Genomic DNA, 8,810 nt, shown 5'->3' with positions numbered 1-8,810 from the left:
ATGAGCTAGGCTGGAAGAAGCTGATATTGATTTAACAGCTCATCAATGATGGAAGGAATTGAGAATCTCAAGCCAATCTTCAAAGTTTCCTTATAATGGTCCACCTGATCCTTTAGAGGAGATGTTACTTGACCAAAAGGGCTAGACACTCCAGCACGAAAGCCCAAGGTATGTGGTACTCGTCTCAGATCCACTCAAGGTCTACTCCCATTGAAATACTTTCTTTAGCATTTGAGCTAGAAGCAAGCTCAAGCTAAGCTTCATGGGGCCCCATAGAGGCTTGGTTATGAGATCCCCAACTTGCTCTCTCATCATTTGTGGACCATTCCTCAGGTAACTCCATGAATGAAAATGAAAAGGGGGGAAGAAGATAGAAAAACTTGAAAAGACCAAAGAAAGACTAGAGAAGCCAAGAACATACCAAGGAACTACAATGGTGATGGGGCTCCAACAAAAACTCTAGTTGGCACACTAGAGTGGGTGACAAAGATAGATGGTGGACTAGTCACCACTACATAGGGTCAGACATGCTCTTCCACTTCTCCCTCAACACAATGAGCAAAAAGCCAAAATATGAAAAAGCACAAGCACTAGGCATAATATATAGAGCTTTAGATGGCTTGGATCGATATGGCTGTTTAAAACTAGCGATCTAATCTTTGTGCATGTGCAAGCCAATTGTTTGGCTATGAATGGTTACCAGGATCACTATCGGTAAAGCATTCAATCATCATACTGAAAATCTCACCACTCATGATGTCGCTTTGAGAATTGCGGATACCAGCATGTCTCTCATAAATAAGGTGTCTAGAAGCTTCTTTGATAGAACCAAAAGGATAACTATAATAGCTTGGTTTCTCGACTCGACAATTTAGCTCAACTCTATAGCTCGGATTCACAATGCTTGAGCTGGTCATTCTCACCAACTATTAGACTTCCTTCGCTTGAGCAAACAGGTCATCTTAGCCTTGGAATTGTTGGGCAAGTGATCTACCTAAGAACTGACCATAGTCGATATTGTATAACTAACCAATTAGAGCCTACCATGAGCTTGCAACAAAGAATTCACCTCAACCAATTAACTCTCACCACGTGGCTAGTCCAGGAGCACACGGAGATGCCCAAATCTCCCTGATCTTGTTACAACTAACTACGATGGCAAGCAATTTTCATAACCATGAGATACATGAGAATTGGCATGCAGGAGAATCATCAGCATGATATCTTTCAAATATGTGAACAATTATCCAAATTGACTCATTCACACATCCCAAGATTCTATAGCAATGGATACTGACCCTTGCTACATAAACTACTTCAGGAAGACTCTCCAAGTTAAGTGAAGTCCAACTAAGTCTAAACTCTTTGTGCTCTAGTTCTCATCTCTCTACTACTCATGTAGAGCCTCTCTTGTTTTCTTAAAAGTTATTTGACTTATGCATCGAAAGATCTCCTATCAGATACTCTCCAATAAGAGGGCTTCATTATCTTTAGTATTTCAGGACCAAGCCTACATTAGACTAAAGATCTGATTGCGATCTCCTTTCCTCTGCCATCGATCTGGTGTGATGGATCCAGCTATGACTGAGTGCCTGGAATTAAAAGATGAGATCGAATCCTGGTAACTATTACCCACTAGTTAAGGAGGTGCATTGAGATCTTCAGCCAACTCTCTTGATCCATTCAGCATCTTTCTGAGCTTTCTAGCACACTAACCAATTCAACAACCTAGCCAAACTGGTCCTCAACAACAATAATTCTAAACTCACTTTTATTTAACAATATTATTTTGCTAACCTTCAGTTTCCCATATCAAATTCATCTATATCTAATTATTTTAAAAAACATCTTACAAAACTTTTTATGGAAAGATAGTCTCTAGGATCTTAGCATTCATGTCTTGAAAGACTCTCTCCTATAAACAAATATTCAATAGATTTCATAATTGATGTAGTTTGGCTTGAAAAATTTACAATGTCGTATTGGTCATCTTAATATTTCTATAGTTATTTTTGAATAAGAAATTCAACAATAATATTGAGATGGTGGAGGAAACCTTTCTTTTAATCAAAGTGTTCTTGTTGTTAACATTAAAACAATATGATTGTAGTTTTAACTAAATAGTAAGGAACTTGCTATCAACATAGCAACCTAAAACTAGCTTCAAAGCAAGGGATAGGCCACTATCCTACCAAGTCATCATAAATAGTGGAGTAGGTTTATGCTCTTTGACTATAATATGTTTAAGCTAGTTGAGTTTGCATTTCAATATGTGTCATTGATTTTGTAAATGTTTGTTTATTTGTCAACTTAATCAATGGAGAGTACAAAGCCAAAAGCTCTTATTACATCCAATGTACAATCTATATTTAAGAAGGAAATTTTAATATCAAGTTGGTGTAAACCTATGTATTACTGTTCATAAGTGGAGTATTATATATCTTCATTAATATTGTACAAGCTCAAACAAAGAAAAACAACTTACAAGTAAACAAATGTTGTACTGATACTATTCCCTTCTACTTTCTTGTCTTCCTACTCCTTTTCCAATTAGGAATTTTTTTGCTACATAGATCACTTATTAAGTAATAAGTTCACCAACTCTTCTCATAATATCAGTTTTTGAAAGTTTAATTCTTATAGATTTTTGAAATTGGCCAATAAACAAATAGTTGTAGAGGATAAGATGTTCAACTAAATGAAATTACCAAAGTTATTAAGAAACTTTTCTTTTGTTTTTTTTTTTTTGGCTTTTGAGAGAGAATGGATGTTAGTTGGATCCAAATTTGTGCCCCATGAGTGCAAGCAATTGCATTAAGAAAGCCAAATAGGTAATACAATAAACTAAGATATAAGAGTCCTAAACCCCTAACCTAGAATTGACCATTCCAATTCTCCAAGCCAGGCATTGCATCATAGATGACTAGGCAAGTAAATTGAATTAAGCAATTTGCTTGTTCATTTTCTTCCTAGAAAATGGAGAATATAATAGCTTAAAAAGTACCTTGAAATTTTGATGGATGAAAAGACTAAATTTTTAATTAAAAAAAAGGGAAGGAACAATAGCTTGTAGGTTCTACCATAATAGACTAGGAGTGACCCAAATAAGTGGCATATATTCTTAGAAGCCTCAGGGTTTAGGTAGTATCTTTTGCATGAAAGAATGGTTGATTTTCTTTTACGATGTAGACCATCATGTCACACTACACACAAATCTTCAAGCACTCCAAACTCTTCCATTTATTTGTTCGCATAGATCTCAAAGCTACTATTACACAATCCAACAATGAATTCATAAGAAGGAAGGTAAATCCTTCTTTCATGCAAAAGATACACCCCCCAACACAAGCCTCAAATGGTAGGACTCCTACCTTCCCACATTTAACACTCTTAAGGCACAAAACGGCTCATCAAAGCCCATAAATTTTTTATTACAATGGAATTCAAAGAAATCATCTATAAGATGCAATTTCCCTGGAAATTGAAGCCCAAGAAGAGCATTTGTTCCCTACACTCTCCATTTTGAGCCACATGGATCTAACATCATTTGCCTCAGAAGCAACCCTCACTTAAGAATAAAAATTCAGCATAATTCCTAATCTTGGGCTCATGTATAACTCTTTTGTTTTCCAATAAAGGCAATAACCCGAGAGAGGGGGGTGAATTGGATTTCTTAAAAATAAATTTTATAATTTGTGCTCAAAAATAATTTTAAGAGTATTTGTGGAGTGCTTAGCAAATAGTAAATATATAAAAAAAATTAAAAAATTAACAAACCAATATAATCATAAATATACGAAGCTTTATAGTGGTTCGGTGCTAAACTCAGCATCTACGTCCACTACTTTAGTCAACCCACTTAAGAATTCCAACTATAATCTCTCAAAATTAGAATCTCATTATTTTCTCAGATTCATAATCCAATCCTATTGATTTTAGCAGGATCACCAATCATAATCTTAAAATTGATTGTTTTATCTTTGGCTTACAATCAACTCTAGTTGGTCTTTATAGAGATACCAATTGAAACCTTACAAAATCTAACTTTAGGCTTGGACTAACCCCAAGTTTCTTCATCTAAAAAATTTATCACAATAAAATAAATTAAGATATATAAGAAATTTAAGTTTTGAACAATAAAACTCTTTTAAGATTCTGAAGAATTTGAGGTAGATAAGCTATTGATTGCTTGGACTTCTTCCTTGAATGCTTCAAAAGATTGAGAAAGGCTTCAATATTTTTGCTCAGGAGTAGTTAGCTTAAATCAATGCACTCTTCATTTCTTTCAAATTGAATAAATATGAGAAGGATTGAATTGAATGCTCTCTTGAATCCCTTTCATTTTCTCTCTTGAGTTCAGGTCTCTTTCTTGAAGAATGTTCCAAAATAAGCTCTCTTAATTTCTTTTCTTAGTTCTTTATTGAAATATCTTCATTTATGACCTTAAAAATATCTACAATTAATGCTCTCATCATTGGAAGCTTGAAAATAGCTCTTAGAAATAAATTGAGCATGTTTTAAAAATTTTGAAAAACTAGTTATTATTTTGTCAAAAATCTATGAGTCAGCTCACCCAAGCTCTTAATCGACTAATCTTCAATTTTAAATCGGCTAAGTAAAATCTCAGAGATAGCTCAATAGCAGATATCAAAATTTTAACTTTCTATCATTCTATTTGCTTGAGACTAGATTGGCTTAAATCTCTTCTTAGTTAGCTAACTTAATGATTTAGTCAGCTAACTGACTTTCTGGATCAGCTCAGAAGACTTATTGATTTATACTACTTTCTGTATTCTTCTATCTCTCAAATTGGATTAGCTATCTGTCTTTGTGAGTTGGCTAAGCTTCAGTCTTGGTTGACTAAGTTGATCACTGGATTGGCTCAAAAAAATATCTTGAATCTTCACCTTTATGTCTGTTGACCCAAGATTTAATTTTGATGAATAATAAAAATTTTAAGTATATATTTGGTATTAATAAAATATTTTAGTGTTTGAAAATTTTCAGAAAGTTGGGATCTTATCTTAAGACTTTTACCTTAAAGATTTAAAGAAAGAAGATTTGAAAGGTCAAGCCAAATATTTTTCAAAGAATCAAGAGCTTGAGCCGACTCAAGAGGACCTTGAGCCAACTATGGTATAAATTCAACTTTTGGCATAGAGTTTGAGCTGACTCAAGTATTCCTTAAGTCAAGTCTGGCATGCAGACAGCACCAACACAAACCTTAAGCTGACTCAAGTATTGCTCGAGTCGACTCCCTCAAAAAAGATAGAAAGGTAGTTTCTAGACACTGCTACTCGAGTCAACTCAAGAAAACCTCAAGCTGACTCAAGAGGATCTTGGGCCAACCCAAGAATTGCTTGAGTCGACTCAACAGATTCTGATAGCTCCAATGGTTAGTTTTCAAAAAACTACAAAATTAATCTAGAAAGCTCCAAATGGCTATTTTTTGTACTTTAATGGCTACAAACCTAATTTTGGTGATGCTAACTTGGATTAAAGGGTGTCTAAGCCATTATTAAAGTAAGAGAACTCAAGAAAACATCAGACACAAGGAAAACAAGAGAGAAATACAGGTGAAAAATCTATTTTATTATGCGTGAGCTTTCAAAAGGATTTACTCCACTCCAACCACTCAACTTGCTTGTAATCAAGTCTTCAAGAATAAGAAGAGAGAAGTCATTGCAAAAGCTATTCAACTTTTCATCTTGTGCATTAAAGTCTCAACATTAGCTCATTAAAGAAATTTATGTTTGTACTTAAATTTTTGTATATATTTTTATATTTCAAATTTCAATAGGGTTTGAAACTTGGGGGATAGGCCTATTCAAATCTTGAATTAGATTTGTACAAGCTTAGGAGTGGCTTGAAAATAAAATTTGGTTGGTGAGCCTACAAAATCAACTAGGTTCAAATTGTAAGCTTGAAAAAAATCTTGCTATAATCTGCTGATTATAATGAAATTCTCAAAAACGTTGCTTGGGGAGGGATGTAGATATTGAACTTAATATCAAACTGAAGGGAAGAAAAACTATTTCTCTTCGAATGACCTAGGTTACATTCAAAAAGTTTTCTATTAATCTATATGAATAAGGATCAAATCCTTATCCGATTACAGTAGAATCAGAGATTAAATCTCAAATAATCTGACTTAAACCTTCACGGAGGTCTGAAAGTGCAGATCCTCTACTCCGTATGCATGCCAAATGCCGTAGGAAAGTAGGATGAACTCCGATCTTCGTAACCCAATCAAATAAGAGAGAAGATGTGCTAGTGTGACATCTCACACCAGCAGGTGGGATGCCCAAGGAGGGCCCATGCCCAAGGGAAGAGGGGCGGCACCAAAGAGGAGAGGCTAAGGAGAAGAAGAAGGGCTTCTCTCTTCACATGCCTTTCTCTCTCTTTTTCTCTTCTCTCAATCTGATTTGTTTGCTATGCATCCATAGGTAGAGACTCTTTTTATTTATAGATGATTCTCATAACCCAATAAATATAGAAGTTCTAACTCAAATCTGATTTAAATCAGTCCAATACTCATAAAAAAAGAATTTCTACATGAGATAGAATTACCATCATATATGATAACCACTTTGCACCCAATCCCTCACCCACATGGGATGCCCCAAACCAACACCATTTTAGGTGTTGGTCAGCCCATATAAGAGGAGAATCTTAGTGTAAGAAGGATTTCTTATATCTCATCCAAAATGGGTCTAATTCAAATCCAATTTAAAGCTGGTTCGAAATAATTTCAAAAGGCTATCAATCCCAAACTCTTTAGGATTTTTGCACCAAGTCTAACTTAAAATTTTGGATCCAATTAAGCCTAATTAATTTAGATCTAATCTAAAATTAATTAGTATTTAAATTTAATATTTTATATACTCTATGGATCATAGATCAAAAATTGTTCATCTTCGAGATCGAACCTGAACCTCATGTGTAGTGCTAGCTAGATAAAGTAACTCTTCAATCTCGTTTGATCCATAATTTAATTTTCAATCAAGTTAGCTTATATATTCAATCAAGTCAAGTACTTTCAAATTAGACATATAAACTTAGGTCAATATCTTCCTACTTTGTCTGGCTTGTGTGCATGATTTTATAGGTTCAAACACTAAGCCAGCAGCATAAGAATCAATTTCTACACTAATCGAGATATCATCTAGCAATGGTTCCCAACATCCAGATAGGTCAAATTATCGTAAAGAAATATTTCAAAATCCATATATATGGTTACCGCATAATTCATCCTTTTGACCCTAAATGCTCTAGGATGGTCTCAGGTTAACTATCAATCGAGATTGCTTCATCCACATTGTATTTCAATCTTTCAAATCCATCTCATAGATTATCCTAGTCAAGGCTTTACTAAATTGAAATACAGTGATACATCAACTCCAATAATCCAAAGGGGTCCATCCTATCTTGATCCACATACAGACTTTGCAAGTACTTGACTGTACCCAATAGCTTTCCATCACCGTATTAAAAATCCAGATAGTCCAACACCAAAGTACAGTGAGTTGTTTGCAAGTCACTATGGTGATCTTAGGTCTGAAGGATACTTATATCCATGTATTTTACGAGCAACTCTTGACAACAGAATGCTAAGTAGATGAGTCACTTGTTCCATGATGATGTACTCCTACATCTCATCTATATGCTAGACCAATATCACCACACTCCTTAGTTAAGAGAATAACCAACCTATATGACACACAACGACCTCCATTTGATAAAAGTCATCATCCTGTAATGATGTATCATTTGGTCACGAATATATTTAAGAACTATACGATAAATCCTCTCTTTATTGCACACTAGCATAGTTCTAAGGACTTAATCATAGCACAAGAGTTTAAAGAAGATGTTACTTTGTGATGAAAAATATAAAAATATCTTTTATTCATTAATCAATAACTCATATACAAAGAGAAACTCAATCATCATATGATTGATTTTAGGACATAATTTTCAATAATTTTTACTTGGATTAAAGTCAATCGGGACAGTATCTTATACCCATCTTTCATTTAAAGTCATTGAACTCTTTGATTCTGAGAGCTTTAGTGAAGGGGTTGGTTAAGTTCTCCTTTCCATCGATCTTCTGAAGCTTGACGTCATCTCGGTTCACGATCTCTCACATCAGATGATAGCGGTGCAGAACATGCTTGGTGTGATGATGTGACTTTGATTCTTTTGTCTAAGCTATGGTACTGGAGTTGTCACAGTACAGCAAAATAGGACTATCAGTAGAAGGTGTAACTTTCAGCTCGATAATAAATTTTCGCAACCACACTACCTCCTTTGCAGCATCCGATGCAGTAATATATTCTGCTTCGCACACAGAATCGACCACAGTATGTTGCTTAGAACTCTTCCAGCGAACAGCTTCACCATTCAAGATAAATACGTAGTCTGACATGCTTCTGCTGTCATCACAATCTAACTAAAAATTGAAATCAATATATCCCACAAGTTTTAGGTCAGTGTCTCCATAGAGAAGTCATTGGTCTTTAATATTTTTTAAATACTTAAGAATTACTTTCACAATCTTCCAATACTTTTCATCTGGATCAGACTAGTCCCTACTCACTACCCCTAGTGAATAGGCCACATTCAGCCTCGTATATGTCATAACGTACATGATAGATCTCACTATTGAAGCATATGTATTCTACTCATGCACTCTCTCCTCAGGAGTTGTCGGATAATTTTTCTTGAAAAAAGTAATTCCATGGCCTATCGAAAGATAGTCTTTCTTGAAATTATCCATGTTGAACTGCTTCAACAAGATATCACTATAC

Source organism: Elaeis guineensis, chromosome 4 (assembly GCF_000442705.2).
Source record: "Elaeis guineensis isolate ETL-2024a chromosome 4, EG11, whole genome shotgun sequence".
In the NCBI taxonomy this organism is placed as follows: Eukaryota; Viridiplantae; Streptophyta; class Magnoliopsida; order Arecales; family Arecaceae; genus Elaeis; species Elaeis guineensis.
The sequence above is the reverse complement of the archived record's forward strand: the minus strand, read 5'-3'. Positions refer to the sequence as shown.